Below are 19,416 nucleotides of genomic sequence, written 5' to 3'. Positions count from 1 at the left end.
AGGTGGGTGGTTGGACTGGATGATCTTGAAGGTCTTTTTCCAACCTTGGTGTTTCTGTGATTCTGTGATCATATTTGTTATATTTCCTTACAGGAACTTCTGATGTTTTTAAGCTAGACCATATTTTTGACTTTGTAATTGACCTACAATATTTCCAGGATGTTCCATGCTACCAAGGCAGTACTGTCAGCTGATTTCTTGATGCTTTCTTATTCTTTAAACTTGATGAGGATTTGGCATCCTGAAATTCTTATATTCCAAAGGGAGCACTGGCTCATCTCCATCAAATGACATCAAATTACATCAAATCAGGACAACACTGCATAATTCCAAAGCCAGGAGGGTTGTACAGACAAAAACAAAAAACTAACAAAACAACAACAAAAAACCCACAACAAAAAACCCCATAAACCACCTAACAGTAAAACTTCAAGAAAGACCCAAAATATTGATATATTGATTCAGAAAAGCATTCCAACTTTTGAGATCTTACTTTTCAGTCACAATTATATAGATAGAGATGACACATCTACAGGGACCATACTGACTTGTTGAGGATTGGCATAAGAAAACACAGCTGTAAGCCTGACAACCAGTCACTCAGTAAAGTACCTGCAGTTTCTGCTGCTTCTAATGAGCTCTCTTTTTCAAATCATCTCTACATTCAGTAGGCTGAACATTTCATACAGGCAGGAAATACACGTATAGTGTGATTCTACTTATAAAGCAAGAAGTGCATAAAATAGAGCATGTCATTAAAGATTTTTTTTAGGCACTCTAAGTGATGAACAACAGATTAAATGTTTAGTTTTACTACTTTTTGTGCTCTGCAAAATTATATTTTTCGGTTTGTGGAACATTGTGGTTCAACCACAACATTAAGCACCACACAGACATTCTTTCATTCCCCCCTCTTTCCCAGTGGGATGGGGGAGATAAATAAAATGAAGTAAAACTCCTAGGTTGAGATAAAACTACTTACAAAGGTAGAGAAAAGGAAAAAAAAAAAACAATAATTATGATCACCATGCTCTGACCAGCGCCCTGCTAGTTCCCTGAGCAAAGGAAGGAAGCCAGATGAACACCCTCCCGCTTCAAACCTCCTTTAATGTCATATGGTATGGAATATATCTTTAGGCAGTTTAGGTCAGCTGTCCTAATTATATTCTGTCCCAGCTCCTTGGGACCTTCACTGAGAATAGCTTTGGCTCTGTATAATAGCACTAAGCAGCAACTACAAACATCAGCATGTTATCAACTTTGTTTTTCTCCTAGAACCAAAACATAGCATCATACCAGACACTCTGAAGAAAGCAATTCCATCCCAGATGAAACTAAGCCACGGCATGATGTGGCAACCCTGCCCATGGCAAGGGACTGGAACTGGATGATTTTTAGGGTCCTTTCCAACCCAAATTTTTCCATCATTCTATGATGATTCAGTGATATATAAACTTAAAAAAAAAAAACAACAAATAAACAAACAAAAAAATCACTGCTTGTCTTCCTCAGTCATTTTCACCAATATATAATATCAGTTTGAAATGTTTTTTGACAAAATTAGAGACACTATAGTGAGAATTCTTAATTTTTGCTTTTCAACTGAAAAAGCACACTATCTTTAATGGCAGATCAAATAAACAATCAAAGAGAATTTCTGGAAAGATTTAGTCTTGCTGTAAAGTGTAATAAAATCAGGAATATTTTGGGGGAGTTTATAGACACCACAAGACTTTTGATAAACATAATAGCAATCTCTTGCACTGAATTTTCAGTAATTTAGATAAAAACAATAATAAAACATGCATATTGTCCCCACCAAAAATAACAATTAGATATGTTAAAATAACAGGTTACATACTAAAATGACATTTCAGATCAAAGTTCTCAGTTACAATTGAGATAACACTGAGTAATTTATTGAATTCAGCAGAGGCACTCTAATGACAGCAGCTTATAAAGTGGTTTCACAAGATAGTCAGATCAGTTGTAAAATAATGTCAGACATCCCATGTTGCATATCAAGTATCAGCATCTCTCCCTCAGCATCGCATTGTGCGAGAGAGGTGAGCAAAAGCTTGTCTAAAAAATAAAAAATAAAAAGGAAAGAAAGAAGCTATAAAGCCCCAGTGCAAACTGAAAGCTCAGAATTCAATTAATTAATATAACAATTCCCTATGAGAAAGATTTTCTGTCCCTTTTGTTATATACACAAATATAATTATTAGAGCACCTATTGTTCCATTTCCATCTCAATTATTTTGCTGAGGCCAAGTGTGTTTGTGATACAGTGGAGCCTAGGAAGCACAGTCAGGGAGCAGAATCAGGCCCTTGTGCTAAACAGCCTCCAGACAAAATCACACTGACAATTGAAAGACGACTATTTGCATTTGAAAAAAAAACAGTGAAATGAATTTGCTACACTGAGGTCTTAATCCTTCTAATTCTAATTCTACAGGTAGATTAATTCAAGTCAGTGGGATCACTTCTTTGAGTAAAACAAGCAGAATTTAGTTCCTCCTCAGTGCTGTGTATTAATTAAACAAGGAGCAGAGAGCACTTCCGCAGCCCAACAACAGGCTCGCCTTCATATACTTTGTGTCTGTTGAGAGGAAAAGGGACACCTCAGCACTGTGGTTTTCCTTTCAAAAGGCAGATTGTGCACGCTGTTCTTTTTACATTTCAGTCTTTCATCAAGAAACAATAAAAGATATTATATTTGCCTCTGTAAAGGTTGTTTATGCAGAGAAATTCACTTGTGCGCATATAGTAGCATATAGATCAGTGTAACAACCCTTTCCTAATACTGTTATGCCAGAATAGTTACACCATAAATTTCTCCATTTGAGACAGCAGTTTTGTTCTGAAATATAATCCGTATGCTAGATCACCTCACTGCTATGCTTATGAAAGTTCTTACCCAGTATTATTTTCTATATAGTTTAAGTGTCCTCTTGCATACCATTTGGGGCTCCCATTGAGAAAAATATATACTTGATTTTATATTTACAAAAAGAGCATGGAGAACATCCATGGGATTACCTCTACATGGTCTTATCATAAGCATCCACAATGCCTCCTGTCAATATAATTCAGCAAGAAGTCCCCGTCCAACAGGGAATTTGGAGTTGCATATCCCCCCATCATATAACTTGGGCAGTTATATGATGAGTCTTGATCTCTTCCCTGTAATGCTTGCTCTCCAATGCCTCTGCCATTCTGGCCAGGGACAAAAAATAACTCAAGGTTTTTGGAAGTACAGATGGGCTTTGTGGACAAAAGGTTACTACAACACTAATGAGATCCTATGCGAGTATGAGAGAACAAAGGAAGGTGCAAGGAAACAATTGGTAGGACCAGTATGCACTCAGAAAAATGGCAATTGAGATGCTCTGAAAAGATATGAGGACTCCATCACTGCTCCCCAAGACAACTGCATGTACTCAGCCTCCCTGAGTTCTTGTTCCTGTGGCAACCTGGGCAGACTTTATGCTTATTGCTTTTTACCTTCCAGAATTTATTAAGTCATTGAGAAGAACAAGAAAGGCGCAACTATCCCACTGCAGAAGGACACTGGTAAAGCACAGAAAAGCCAAAGGTACACCAAATACCTAGAGACACTCCCCTACACTTTCTTTCCTTCGAAGAGAGGAAGAGTCACAGGGGCAGAGATATCGCTTTTCAGGTTAAAACAGCTCCTGAAAGACAGGTAAATCAACTCACCTTGCCATAAAATATCCACAGGATAATATATAGAAGAGTCAGCCTCAGAAACTACTTCAAACCAGCTGTCAAAAATGCCAAATAAAATGATTAACAGAAAAAAAGCAACCAAAAACCCTTATTTGTCTCTTATTTATCTTCTCTACTGTCAGTTCCCCACATAATATTTTTTTTCTCTTAATCTGTAAAACTATAATATCTCTAAGTCCTTTCACACCTACCTTCCCAGTGGATCTTTTTTCCCTACCAGATGCTTTTAATTGTCAGCTTACACACAAGTGGAAAAGGAAATTAGGACTGTCGTTAACCATTTCTGGGGTACTTCTCTACAGTGTATGCATGTCCCTTATGAGTCTGTATGTAAGTGTTTTTATTCTTTCTTATAAGTGGGTTAAGAGCAATAGCCCAGTGTTGACTTCCAAGATGATATCCAACCCCTGTGACGCTAACAGAAGACAAGGTAAGGGATATAATGAAAGTGAGGGTTATAATCCTGTTTAAGTTCTCTTTAAAAAAGAGAGCCAATAAAACTAATCATTTTATGTCTTCCCTTATTTGTAGAAAACATCAGAGAAAATTTTATTAAAATCTACATGGGAATATAAAATGAGTACAGCACCATAGCAACAGACAGTGGTTTGTATCAATATTTGAATGTTTTTGAACATACCTATTGTTTGCATAGTATTTTGATGTTTTTTAAAGAGAATCTAGTAAATGAGCACTATGAAATGAAGCTATAAAAAATGAGGATTTTAGATTCCTAATTGGTGATACTCATTTATCAAGAGTGAATTCTGATTTCCAAACTTTTTTTTTTTTCTCTTTTAAATGGCAGAAAATAGATCATAAGAAAAGGAGTGGTAAGTCCTGGGAGAAAAAAATCCTTAAATGTTTTTGGAAAGGACTTTGAGCTTCATTATTCTTAAGGCATATGTAAATTAACCTTTTCAAAAATGAGTTTTCTTGCATACTGGCATAATTGTCAATGTGCAGTGTAACATGAAAGTCTAGTTTTACTGGGATTATTGGCAAAGATGTTCTGTAGAATTTGGTCTGTTTCAGACCTGAACAATATTTTTGTAGTTGATGGGAATTTTCTTTTTTAGATTATTTCTTGCAAAAGCTTGCCTAGGTCTATTTTGTCCAAGCTCTGAAATATTGTGTGTTGTAACCAGGCAACAGGGCTAATGTTTTGCAAAGCACCTAACTAGCTTCCTAGGCCAGGGTAGATTCACAGAAAAATCTGCTGTTGCAATATGTACCTTGCAAAGATATTGCTGCCTAGTGAATCTCTCCATAGCACCAGATGATGAGGGTACCACGCACATCTGCAGAGGTATTTATGTGTATATTATATGCATGTATGTGTGTACTGTGTGTGCAGAATTAGGACTGATGAGTAGAGAGCACAAAAACTCAGCAAGCCAAAGCTAGTCAGTAAGAAATAGGGGGGGAAAGGCAAATTAAAAAAAAAAAGTAATTTAACCCTAGGTTATGTGACATACTTATATTAAACCAGGATCTAGGATAATGAACAAAACTGGAGACCAGGCTTCATTCTTGTGCTGTCTGCCTATTTTTGTTGTATTTTAGATGATTCATTCAAGGCAAAAAATGATTAAATAAGAAGGTTTGAGTGTATTCCCTCCTTTCAGAACAGCCTTCATACTGTGTAAAAAGATGGAAGTGGTTTTGAGGGACATGAATGTGGCCAAAATCACCTAACACAGCTGAATGACCCTCCAGCTATATTTCAAGAAACAGGAATGACCTTTGACAAATGATCTTAATCTCTATGAATCAGTGGATGTTTCTCCATGATCTATATGATCTCAAGTACTGTGGTCAGTTTTGGGGACCTCAGTACAGAAAGGACATTGAGGTGCTAGAGCAGGTCCTAAGAAGGACAACAAGGCTTGTGAAGGGCTTGGAGAATATGCCCTACGAGGAGAGACTGAAGGAACTGGGGCTGTTTATTCTGGGAAAGAGGAGGCTGAGGGGAGACATTAATTGCTCTCTTCCAATATCTGAAAGGTGCTTATAGCGAGAGCAGGGTTGGTCTCTTCTCACTGGTGACAGGTGACAAGATGAGGGGAAATGGCCTCAAGTTGCACCAGGGTAAGTTTATGTTGGGTATCAGGAAAAACTTCTTTACAGAACGGATTGTTAAGCACTGGAATAGGCTCCTCCATGAGGTGGTTGAGTCTCTGTCCCTGAATGTGTTTGAAGATGTGGTGCTCAGGGACATGATTTAGTAGATGGTTGTTAGAGTTAGAGTAGTATGATTAGGTTGTGGTTGTACTTGATAATCTTTAAGGTCTTTTCCAACATGAGCAATTCTGTGATTCTATGATTAGTACTGGGTGGAAGAAGCACTTGTTCTAGCTGTGACTGAGCCACGCAAAGGGCAGTTCAGAGGAAGAGAAAGCATCCCTCATTCCTTTATCTTGTTAACTTCATCATCTTTCCATAAAGCTCAGTGAAAGCTGGTACTCTGAACTCACTGGGCTAGTCACAGCTTGACAGCAAGCTCATTGAGCACATGTGTAGGAAGGTGCTATATAATGCACACCTTCATATCAGTTTGAAGCTGTGTCCCAGACTCTCAATTCCCAGTTCTAGTCTCCTTGATTCTGTATGTTCTGTGAAGTACTAATTGCTGGATTTGGGATTCAATGTTACTCTTGAGTTCAAGTGGCACTGAAATGCCATCCTGTTTGGGGTTAGCTCTCTCAATGGCAAAATGGTCTTGGCTAAAGATGTCCTAAATAGAGATAGAGAGTAGATATGTGAGGACAGTTAGGATCTAGTGGGTAACAGCATGGCTTTGATGTTTGGTTATTCAGGGTTCTAATTCTTCAATCTTTAAAAAAAATACAGCACTGAGTCTTTTGAAGTCCTTAATGTTGTATGACTTCCTCTAACAAAGGGAAAATACTACAGAGCTACAGTGTTTTGGTCTGATTCTAAATTAAAACATATAGTTTTTTCTAATGATATAGGGCAGTCATCTAGAATGCTCCTTCATAGAGGCTCTCACAAGCACAGAGAAAACCTAGAAAATAATAATAAGTTTTATTCAGATATGTGTAGAATATTTATTTTCAAACTGGAATAATTAATTCTAATTCCCTTTAATGAAAGGGATGATAAAGAAAGCTCTAGTGAAGCTGTTTTCTTGTCCTTTTTTTGCTTTAGTGTTGGTATTACTTCATGATCTTTTTCCCCTGATTTATGTAAATGTGAGAGAATAATCCAACCCTTTCTTTTTAAGGAGGAAAGTCTTGAAATGAGAAATCTCTGGCACCAAAAATCAGTGGGGCACAGGAAAGACAAGCGTCTCCCGGACTCCCGGTACTGGTTTCTAAAAGTACCTGAGGGTGTTCCTCTCTGAAAAAGCAGGGATACCAGAACATTATTTCTTATGGAAGAAGGAATAACTTCATTATCACTGAGGTTTTAGTTAAGGTTCTATTTCCTGTAAACATTGATACACACACATACACACACTTCAACTTGCTTTTACATTAAAAAGACTGTTTCATAGTGCCTTTCTGTTGTGAAAAAGCAATGGAATATGGCCTGTAGTCCTTTGTCATTCAGAAATATATGCTTTCAGCTAAAAAGATGCATTTTTCTTCTTTTTAGTCTTTCTTCACAGATACGTTGAAGTCTGAGAAATGATGCAGCAGACACTGAGTGATAAATAGAAGATACATAATAATTCCAGGGTCAGATGCCTATTATTTACTGTTCCACTGTTATAGAAAACTGCATCTGTGTGAATTAGAAATTTTTAAAAGCACATATTTTTCATTACATCATTTTTCCTGCTAGAGTTATTTATTTTCAAACCAATATATTATCTACTGGTTAAAATCAATATGTGTTTTATTACAATTTTTACTTGGTAATTTTCCTGTTGCCAGTGGCAACTACAGAAGGAGTAAATACATACAGCTAGTGGATTCCATGCTTGTTTGCTAGCTGTTACTGTGAGATGGATGAAGCACTTGGAGGATTAGCCCACTGCCATCATTACACACTGCTAAATTATGGGATTACTGCCTCTGTTCATTACAGCCTCAGTAGACCCCAAGAAGGCATTAATACAGATGGGCTATATCCTAGATTGACTCCACATGGGAATTCTGAGATGAGATAGGTTTTTATAGTTGACTACATCATCCCTTCACCAGCACTTGTACTGTTAAGCATTGGCCATTAAAAATTGCTTAGGAATGTTTTAAAAACCAAACCCTGGTAAACTGTCTCTCTGATATTTCTTAAATTTTGTTTTGGATTTGGCAGACGTTTTATATAATTAGAAAACTTTCTGACCAAGAGAATTCAGACACTTAGGAAATATGGCCTATAAAGAAGGATTCACTGGACCACATCAAGAGAGAGATCTAAAATAAAACAAGTTTAAGTGGCAAAAGCAGCTTTTAATGTGGTGGAATCTGTCTATTCTGTGTCTTCTGCATTTAAGATAAGAGATACTGTGAGTATGTAAGAAGAGCTGGATTAGGTACCACAAAAAACTTTCTAATGACAAAAAGAGAAGACATTAATAACATGTTATGAATTAATCTGCCAAGAGTGACACTTGCAGAGACAGGGCAAGGAAAGGTGCAAAACAGAGACCCTATGGCCTGCTCAGGATGGTGAAACCTTCTGGGGCAATAGGAGAAGATTTTGTGCTGTTCTGACAGTGAAGATTCAGACAGCAGTCCCCTGCTATCTACAGTGGCAGTCTGCGTCACCATTAGTGTGTAGATTTTCTTGAAACTTGCCCTTCCTGTTACAAAGTCATACATAGAAATCAAAATGTACATAGCATTAGAGAAGCTCCCTACATTGTTTTGCAATTTGATGTTTGCATTTTCTTTTCATTTGTGCTCCTAAAACTGTTGTACTTCATACATTGATTTAGCTTCAATGTCGCAACTCAGTCCTACAGCCCAAAAGAGAAAATTATTGGAATGACAATTTATAAAGCTAAAAATTCATAAATGTTCACAAACACAAAATCTTTCCAGCTGTTGCACGTCCAGCTTTTCTTCTTTATTTTCTTTTTTAGGGTACACTTTAGTCTGGATACAGTAAAGGCAGCCTACTTTTCATTCTCAATCCATCTTTTTCAAAATTTAGGCACTAATTCTATTCCAGAAATGAGTAGTTCAATGATATTTTTTGCTGCAATTAGAAAATACAATGCCTGAAGTTGTTACAGAGATCAGCAGGGGAGCTTTGGGAGAGATGACCAAATTGTATGAAAATTACATGCTATGAAACGGACTCAAGATAGTGATAGGAATACTCAGACTAAGGAGCCAGTGACCTCTAAAAGAAAAGTTTCAGCTCCAATTCTACTGAATGCACTTGAAAGTTATCAAGCTTTTTCTTTAGGCCACAAAGAGGTCTTAGGTTTTCTCTGTTATTTTGCAGATAGATCACAGAATCATAGAGTGGCTGGGTTGAAAAGGACCACAACGATCATCTAATTTCAACCTCCCTGCTATGTACAGGGTCACCAACCACTAGACCAGGTTGTCCAGAACCACATCCAGCCTGGCCTTGAATGCCTCCAGGGATGGGGCATCCACAACCTCCTTGGGCAACATGTGTTGCCCTCTGTGTCACCACCCTCTGAGTGAGAAACTTCCTCCTAATATCTAACCTAAACCTCTCCTGTCTCAGTTTAAAATCATTCCCCCTTGTCCTATCACTGTCCACCCTCATAAATCGTCATTAGGATAGTTGTTACCCTTCCATGTATAAATACAACGTTTTAAGGAAGGCAAAGTGTTTCATAATATTTGGTCTTCTCTTGAAACACTCTCACATATTCCAAGTACCCACTGATCATTGATTTTTTCTTAATATTTTTCTGTCCATAACCCAATACTAAGATGTTTTATCAGTTGGATGGATGATTATGTTCCTGTGATGGTTAATCACGAGTAGTTGAGGATACACAAATATCAGAGCTAGATGAGTTAAATTAATGGCTGTGTAACTGTCAGGCATACACAGCATAAGCATTTTTCATTACATACTTCTCACTGCCACTCAGTTCACAGCATGCTCCACAAACATTGGCAGGGATATGTGTCATGTGTCAGGGAATGAGCAACAGAGATTTGTACCAATTATGGATGCCAGAGAACGTCTAATTATAGCTCATGAAAGGCCAAACAATAGGGGTAAAAAACAACAGAAACATTCCCCCAAACTGAGGATGGCTTAACAAGTCTTGGAGAGAACAGACAATATTTATAGTCACTGAAATGACTACGTGGCCAAGAACCTGCAGATAAAGGATTGGCTTAGATCTACAGAAAAGAAGATCTCGTTGTGATGGAACACAGGATGAAATGATCTTCACTTGTATAAAAGGGATCTTAAATATAAAACTGTGTGTTAAGCTAGGCTGGAAGCAGGGAAGAAGCAGCTTTTTCCTAACTAAAAAAAAATCTCTTGTACTTCCAACTTACAAAATAAGGCAGCAGATGGAGTTGCTAGGAGACAGAAGGCAAAGAACAAGAGTATGAATGTGCTCTAGTGTCTACACAATAGCAAAGAGTATACGAAACAAGCCAGAGCTACAGACATTCCTATCAGCTATTATCACAAGTGATGATATTTAGTCTCTGTGCTAACCATGTAAGTGGTAAACCTGAACAATCTTAATAAGATGATCTAAGAGAATGATACTGTGTGATATTTGATGGTACTCTGCAGAAGATCTTTGTAGCCATAGAGCTATGGTATAACACAGGAGGGAAGGACCTTAGGAGGTCTCTAGTCCAACCTCCTGTTTAAAGCACGGCCAGCACTTTTAATCCAGGTGGACTTGGTTACACCTTTTGTGACATAAATTGAAAAAATGTCTAAAAAAAACTACAAAATGTATCCACCTGAGACAATCTATTGAATTTAGGAGCTGCCTGTTAATTTTCTGTGGGGAAAAAAGCTGTTAATGACCTTAAAAAGAACCTTGAATGTGTTTTTGATGTTATGAGATGCATTGTTGCAAACATTAGAATTAACATGAAAAAGACCAAGATACATTTAGAAGAGTGGATAAAACTACACTTTTTTTTTTAAATCTGGAAAATACAAGTAATAAAGCATTTGGACAAAATCATGAAAAGCATAGAAAATATAAACAGGTATTGGGGTGAAAGTGGGCAATGAATTAGGGAGGAGTCACCAAACATGAAGAAGTAGGTTGTGGAGTGCAGGGATCTGTACATGGTGTGAAGCCCTGGAGCGATGCTGGTACTTAACCAAACCTGATCTACAGCATTCAGCACAGCCCATCTCAGTGATTAATCAAACAAACAAGAAAGAAAGCTTGGCTGATACTATTTCTCAAGCCAAGACTTAGGAGGAAATAAGCTGTGTTTCTCAGTATTGCCAGACTTCCCTCTGTTATAGGCTTTCTGGGGCTGGCCTTGCACAGCCTGCCTGTAAGAATCAATGTAAGACACAAATGGATAAGCATGCCTGTGCTGGTGCCATCACCTGCTGCAGGGATGGATTTGCAATTCTCAAGCAAGTGAATTGTGTCCTACAGCTTGCCACACTCCCCCTTACACAGCCCAGCCCACAGCATACAGCATTTGGCTATTGCTGATGTATCCACTTATATACACAGGCATCTCTTATACTGGTGTAACTGTGCGGAGTGCCAAGGGAATGTTTGCAGAGGGAGCTGTGTATTTTCACATCCCCTGGTACAACGTTGCTCAAAGGTTGGGTTGTGTGTAGGTAGCGAGAGTTGGTTCAATTCCACACATAGTGCTTATTGGAGCGTTATTTTATCATTGGATTCAGTTCCATTTTTTAGCTGTGTGGATATGGAGATGTCCCACCCCATGAAGGATCCAATCTGTGCACTTGGGCTACAAGAGCAACCTCAACGAGCATCTCAGCTCTTCCCAGAGCTTGTGCTTGCCAGGTGCTTTAACTCACTTGTCATAGTACCTGTCAAACCTCCAGAGAGAAATATTTATTCTAGGAGAGCAAGAGGTCACAGTCTTCAGTGCAAGACTGGAAACTCATTTTCTGTTAATTTTTAGATCTCCTGCTTCAATGGAGTGTAAATATTTACATTCTTTTGTTTGCCTGTGGAATGTAAATATGTAAACAGCAAACTTGTAGAGAAGTCATTTAATAAGATTCAAACTCATAACATATCTATTTAATGTCAGTATAAAAATAAATAGCTATTAGCATTCCTTCTCTTATTCCTTCTCTCCAGTGGCGTTACGTCTCCTGCTCTAAAAGGCAGAATTTCCAGGATATGAATAAATTAGGTAAAAACTGAGTGGTGAGAACATTTTGCAGTGTCAGCATACATTCTGGCTGGGGCGAGCATGCATGCCAAGTGTTTAGCAGAAGGTCTGGCAAGGCTTTGCATTTGTGACTGGGCTGGAGGAAAGCTAGGAGGGAACAGAGAGCAGGTGGAGCACAAACATCCATCAGGAGGGTTCAGGAGTTCCTTCATGCTGTTCGTGGTCTCTAGCTACACTGCTGAAGTGTTACAGATTTCACATGATTTTCCTAAGAGTGCTGCACTGAGCAAGCATTAAAGAAAACTGACTTGTATGTCAGGAAATGTAGCAGAGATGTTGGACACAGCCAGGCCAGACACATTATCTGATTTGCCAGCAAGTGCTCTGTGATTGTATTTGTGTCTTATTTCTTTCTGCAAAGTCTGCTTTGTTATTGTAGAATAGCATTCAGTAGATTCAATAGAATCACAGGTCTCAACAATATTGCTTTGATATTTAAACAAACAAATCAGTACAACATTCTTCTAGTCACTGTAGTCTCGTTCATATTACCACATATTTCAGCAGCTTCATTAATTCCCCTGATTACAATTCTTAAATTTTCAGTTGTTCCATTGGGAGATATTTAACAATTTGTTTGTCTTTTTGAACTTTAAAAGTGAATTACTCTTCAGAAATGTCATTAAACAGGTCATCTGATTGGTCAGAGTTCACATCTTTGAGCAATTCATTATAGTTAGTTTTTATAAGACAAAGCCTTGCAAATGACCTCTTAAATTTTCCAAAACTTTGGGTAAAACACAACTCTCTATTAGTAAAACAAAAAGTTTTGGAATCTTCCATTCAAAGCTGGTAATATGTTAAGAACATCGTGATAATTCATACAACAGAAAAACAAAAGACACAGAGAAATTATTTTAAAAAAAAATTCCTCTTTCCACACAAAGGAATTGAAAAAGGAAAAGAAGACAATGAGGTGAGGTAGTAACATATTTCTGCTTGCAGCCATTCTCATTTTAACGCCACATGTAACTCAGTGAATGTTCGTTAATTTATTTATTCTTCATGCTTCTGCTCAGTAATATAATGATGATATAAGAAACGTATTTTGAAAAAAAAAAAAGCCATGTGGCTTGTATGCAATTGCCCAGATAGAGGAGAGCTGCTGGAGAACGTGGTGATGCCTTTCTATCTTCTGCACCTGTGTTTCATCCATCTGGAAACCATGGCAGACACTGGTGTGTTGTTTGGTGGTTTTGCTTGTCTTAGGGCTGGAGTGTGTGTGGTTGGGCACACACACTATGCATCTAGGTCTGGGAACTCTAATGGGCTCCCAGGATTATCTCCAGAAAGGTAATTCGGTCCCTAGAGCCAAGTCTCTTAACAGATTATAAAAAATCTCTAAGGACATTAGTTGAATAATGAGAGAAGTAAAGTGATTCCAGATCTTAGGAACCCAGATACAAGAGCAGTAAAATAGCTGAATTTCAGGTAAGCTGCTAGATCTAATTTAGATGCATAGTCTCTCTAAATAGTGAAATGCCTCAGTTTGGATCCAGAGCATTCTGAATGGTAAGTAGGCAGCAGGAACACTGCTGGCCTACAAATGTGCCTGACATCCTCCCACATGGGGTATAAGCTTTCCCAGGTGGTAAGCACCTCTATGTTCTTGTGGGCCTCCACTAAGATTCACCTCCTCAAAGCAAAGGTTCTGCCTTCATAGTGGGCATGCTCATTCATTCTGAAATCATAATATGGAAGTGGTCCCTTTCCTCATTTATTTATTCATTTGTTTGTTTGTTTGTTTGTTTGTTTATGTATATCATTTCAGCACATACTCAAGCTCTGAGAAGCTGAGATTCAGTTCCTTCTGAGGGAATCTGAGGTCAAATCCACCTTCTTAACTTTGTAGATAAATCCTGTCAATACCTGACTGCTTTGGGTTCTTTCCCTCTCTTTCCGTAGCTGCACCACTGGGCAACATCACCCATTTATTCACAGAATGTTCATTTCATAGAATCATAGAATTGTTGAAGTTGGAAAAGATCATCTAGTCCAACCATCCACATACCACCAATGTTACCCACTGAACCACACCCCTACCCTTTCCTTAAACACCTCCAGGGACAGTGATTCAACTATATCCCCGGGCAGCTCATTCCAGTGCCTGACCACTTTTTTGGAGGAGTTTTTCCTAATACTCAACCTGAACCTCACCAGTGCAACCTGAAGCTATTACTGCTTGTCCTGTTGCTAGTCACCTAGGGGAAGAGTCCAAGCCCCACCTCACCACAACCTCCCTACAGTTAGTAGTAAAGAGTGACAAGGTCTTTCCCAACCCTCCTCTTCTCCAGACTGAACAATCCCAGTTTCCTCCACCACTTCTCATAAAACCTGTGTTCCAGACCCCTCACAGCTTTGTTGACCTTCTCTGGACATGCTCCAGAGTTTCAATTTCTTTCTTGGAGTGAGAGGCCCAGAACTGAACACAGTATTCGAGGTGCAGCCTCATCAGTGCTGAATTCAGGGGGATGATCACTTCTGTGCTCCTGCTGACTACACTATTTCTGATATTTGCCATTGGCCTTCTTGGCCATCTGATGGCTCATGTTCAGTCAAGCTTCAAGCAACACTCCCAGATCCTTTTCCTCTGTGCAGCTTTCTAGCCACTCTGCCCCAAGCCTGTAACATTGGCTGGGGTTGTTGTGACCAAAGTGCAGGATCCGGAACTTCGTTCTGTTGAACTCTATTCCATTGGCCTCAGGCTGCCAATCCAACCTGTCCAGGTCCCTCCATTGGGCCTTTCTATCCTCAGGCAGATGAACACTTCCCCCAGCTTGGCTTCATCTTCAAACTTACTGAGAGCACTCTCAATTCTTTCTCCTAACCCATCAATAAAGATATTAGATTTCTCTGTGTAATTTACAGCTCAATGGCTACATTACCTTTCTAGAGGTGGAAGATGTGGATATGAGCCATCAGACTCAGAGGAGAGATAATACTATGCTATATCTGAATTTATAATGAGATGTAATTTTTAGATAATTAGCCACAATGTGGGTATTATCTTCTCACCTTGCAGGGTACCTAAAGGAAAACCACAATGTTCAATTGCTATTTTTATGAAACTTCATTTTACTGTATTTAGTCTTATTCTCAGAGTATGTACTGGATTGGGATTTGTGGACAGGTGAGGCAGAGGAAAAATATGAAATTACATTTGATGTGATTTTGGGATATGAACAGAAGGTCAACATGAAGAACCTTCAAACAAGAAAGTGACTGGCAAGTCTGGGTGCCTTCATGGGTAGAGGGGGGTCAAGCAGAAGATCTGATGTTGCAGATTTGGATATGGAGGGATGCACTCTATCAGAATATTGCTTCTGTCTCTGTGTCCCATCATAGTTTCATCTGGGATGGAATTGTTTTCTTCAGAGTGTCTGGTATGATACTGTGTTTTGATTCTAGGAGAAAAACAATGTTGATAACACACTGATGTTTATAGTTGCAGCTTAGCAGTGTCATATAAAGCCAAGGCCATTCTCAGTGGAGGGCTGAAGGAGATGGGAAAAACAGAATTAGGACAGCTGACTTAAGCTTGCCAAAGGGATATTCCGTACTGTATGACATCATGCAAAAGGAATTTTGAAGGGTATGGTGTTCACCTGGCTTCCTTCTGCTGCTCAGGGGACTACCTGGGCTTTGCTTGGAGAGCGGTAAGTGCTTATGCATCACTTGTCATATTTATTTATACATGTATATAGTCAGAACTATTTTCCTTTTCTCTATCTTAATAAATAGCTTTATCTCAGCTCATGAGTTCTACTTGTTTTTTTTATTCTTTCTCCCACCCCACTGGAAAAAGGGAGGAGTGAGCAAATGACTGTGATGTTGGGCAACCTGCTAGGTAAAACCACAGCATACCTTTAGGTAGAGAGAGAATGGATCCATTCTGAAGGCTGCTTGTCTGCTGCTCATCTTTTGCTTTACACACAGCTTTGGTACATCTTTGGTACTTGGCACTTTGCAGTCTGCAGTATTTCACACCTTGGCTTCCTGCAATATGAAATCATTAGTTGATTCAAGACATGTCAGGATTAGCTGTGCTGTGGGGTGCAGTCAGACAGCAACTCCATTGAGTTCAGTTCAAATGCACAAAGGTAGCAGCTGCTGCATCCAGCAGCTCTGGTGAGTCAGGACATAGATCTTTCTCTCCTTTGACAATAATAAATCCACTTTAAAGATATTTCTGTCAGACTGGCTGTTTTTCTGTGATTCCTGTTATAACACAAATTGCTTAGGGGGGCCTACATTCCCCACATACATCTGTTTCCTGTGCTCTAAAATGTCATTATGAGTTGTTATTTGGTATGGCATTTTAATCAACATGTGGAGAAGAGGTAATGGCTGAAGCAATTTCATGTTGCAGTAAGAAACACTTTAAGATCTTTTATCTTTCATTAGAATCTAGTGCGTTACTTACTGGTGCAAATACCATTGCAGAACAGGTTGGTACAGGAAATGAAGAAACTTTAGTGAAAGTAGATGTAGGATAAAAATCAACATTCAGTTCAGTTCATTCCCTTGAAAGGAAAATATCCATATAAGTTTTGGCTCCAAGACATGTAAATTTATTTTCTGTTTCGGGACTTGAATTAACAGCTAGCTAAAGTAGTTGCTAACATGCTTAATGGTTCAGCATGTATCAAAACTAAATTTATCCTCTAATAAAATGAAAACAGTCAAAACAGCATTGCATCTGTCTTAATGAATTCCTACAGAAGTGTCAGAGTTTAATATTATCTTTTGACTTCCTTGTGGTAAGAATGCTAGAGAGAAGAAGTCTAACACTGATGAATCTAAATATGCTTTTCTTAATTTGCTAGTGCAATTGAAATTATTTGTTTCAAAGTCATTTTGAAGCTGTTGGAAACAGGTTTATAACCTGACCAGTGGATAACTTCAAAACATATGATACAAAATTAACCTCCCTCTTCAGAGAACAAGCAGTTGTTAAAATTTGCCAGTTGAGAATTCATTTCTTATTGTAGGTTCAGCAGCGATGAATCTTTCCAGCAAATTCAAGTAATTAAAAAGGATGTATTTTTTACATTAATTTTGCTGATCAACTTTCCTTACTTTTACTTTGCCTGTTTTTAAAGAATTATCCTCAGTTTTTCCAAATAGGTTGTAATAATGTTTATATAGATACATCTGTATATGTTTAGGACTAATTTGCTCCTTTTTTAATATTAAATCAGTTTTCCTTCTTATTTTTGTCTATATAATAGGTACATATTAGTGTCTTCAACCTATCTAGCTCTTGAAACTTCACAACAGTTTCTAACTTTCTAGTTTGTCTAGAAAGTTAGCAAATCTGGGGGAATTTGCTCTGCATTTTGGATTTCTAACAAAAGCTCATGGTTTGGGTAGCTATTTTGTCTTGCTATAATGAAAATATCTCCCAGTGCCATGGAAAAGAGTTAACTAGTGTACAAAGTAGCACATCACATTCTGGAGTCATGAAAATGCGTCTGCAGACACTGTGAGGTAAAAAGAGTCCTTGGTCTTTAAATGCCCCAAATGGACTGAGGCCCTGTTTCCACTGTCTTCTCAAAATAGCACATCCATTCACTCCACCTGCTTTCACCCCTATTTCAATTAACACGGATGCTTACTGACCTGGAGGATATAATCTTGTCTTTTCACCTCTGTAAGTTTTCTACTCTCTCCACAAGTGTTATTAATGTTAAGAATCACTGATTTCATACCATTCCTAGCTGTAAAGGTAACAGTTTTTATCTCATCAACATGTGAAACATGAGGTCTGTATTTGTACTTACAAATTCAGAAGTCCTGAAACTTTTGGCCAGCTGGCATGGATTGCTCCTCTTTCTACTAGTAAAGTCTCATAAATAAGATTGCCACATTAAACTACCTATTGGGAAATAGTCATAGTCATAAAATGTCTTGGATAGAAAGGGATCTTAAAGATGATCAACCTCTCTGCCACAGGTAGGCCTTTCCCAGCTCTAAATTTTTGCAGTGTTTATTTGGGAATGTACATGCTGGTCAAAGCCAGAACCATAGCATAGCCTCTTTTTTAGCAGTTTATCAGGAGAGATAACAAAATAGCAGTGTCAAGGTTTGAGCATCAGCTTATCAGTATAGGCATAACCAGGTGGATTTGTTTTTAAGGATGTTACTGGATCTTCGTTTGTACTCGGCATTAGTGAGGCCTCACCTCGAGTACTGTAAAGGCGAAAAGCGGAATCCTCGCAAAACATTTCAGGAGTATCTATGGAAAATAAAATTCTTGGGGTGTTTTTTTTTTTGTCATAGAGGGACAGTGAGTCTTTTTTTTCACAGTCAACTCTATTATTGTTCACTCTCTTTGGGAAAAAAATCTCAGAAATTTTATGGAGGAGCAGTGGGAGAGTCTGAAAATTTTTATTCAGCAGGGAAAATTACATTTCAGATGGGCTCATATTCAGAAGATATGTTTCATCTAACACCTTTTTTAGAATGTGGCAAAAGAGATGTGATTTCTTTCATTTCAGGAAGTACAGGTTAACAGCTAGATCTTTCCAGTCCAGTGCAAAGAGACCCTTAATGCTGCTGAGGTAGCAGTGTCTCTCAACCCTGAGCAAAACTGACTCTCCTTTGTGATTTATTCCTGTAAATATACAGCCCCACACTCCAAATCATGAAGCTGAAGTGTAAAAATATCACTCTGGTGTATTAAGAAATAACTTCCATAATGCCAACCTCCTAAGATTTCATTTTCTAATTTTATCATGGCCTGCATTTTTAAGTTTTTGTCACACAGTAAGGACAGAGTCACATTCTTGCATCTTGTGATTAGCTATATAAGTCAGCTGAGTCCCAGTGTGAGAAAACATAGCATTTCTAATCACTCCAAACACTTCTTTTAACTATAGTTCATTGAATTCATTATGTGCCTGTCAGATTTGAGGCAACAGAATAAACAGACTTTCAGAGATGCTGTTGGCTCTGAGTGTGGGTCTTTTTCATTGAAACAATTTTTTACTGTATTTGCTACAGATTATTTTCTTCAATGTTGTTTTTAGGCTGAATAGAGATTTGGTGATGTTTTCTGTTGGAATGTAACACTGTCGTGTCAGGTCAAAAGCGAAAATGCCAGTCAGTGTTTCCCTGTGATTGCACACACGTAACACCATGTCCTTTCAATGAACTCTGCCATTATTCTGAGACAGAACTGTTATCACTGTGGATATTATCAGTCATAAAAATATGTAGCTTTTTATAAGCCTTATATTCAATAGTGACATGTAAATACCTATTTACCTAGTAATTAAATATTATCAATTTTAAATTTTATCTTTCAAGAACCAATCTTCCT

General features: G+C 38.2%; 1 protein-coding gene across 2 annotated transcripts in view; it reads left to right on the top strand.

Moving 5' to 3' along the window:
- The first annotated feature begins 4,981 nt into the window (after positions 1–4,981).
- The window catches only part of SCEL (sciellin), a 99,024-nt gene continuing 84,589 nt past the window's right edge, over positions 4,982–19,416 (top strand). The window contains exon 1 of one of the 2 annotated variants that reach the window (XM_010728712.2): positions 4,982–5,062. The gene's annotated coding sequence lies outside the window, so the exon portion shown is untranslated. Of the gene's footprint in view, positions 5,063–15,567; positions 15,749–19,416 lie in introns of those variants that run through there. The other variant, XM_031557827.1, reaches the window with a different exon arrangement.

The sequence above is a fragment of the Meleagris gallopavo genome, chromosome 1 (genome assembly GCF_000146605.3).
Source record: "Meleagris gallopavo isolate NT-WF06-2002-E0010 breed Aviagen turkey brand Nicholas breeding stock chromosome 1, Turkey_5.1, whole genome shotgun sequence".
NCBI classification, from domain to species: domain Eukaryota; kingdom Metazoa; phylum Chordata; class Aves; order Galliformes; family Phasianidae; genus Meleagris; species Meleagris gallopavo.
The sequence above is the reverse complement of the archived record's forward strand: the minus strand, read 5'-3'. Positions and strand labels throughout refer to the sequence as shown.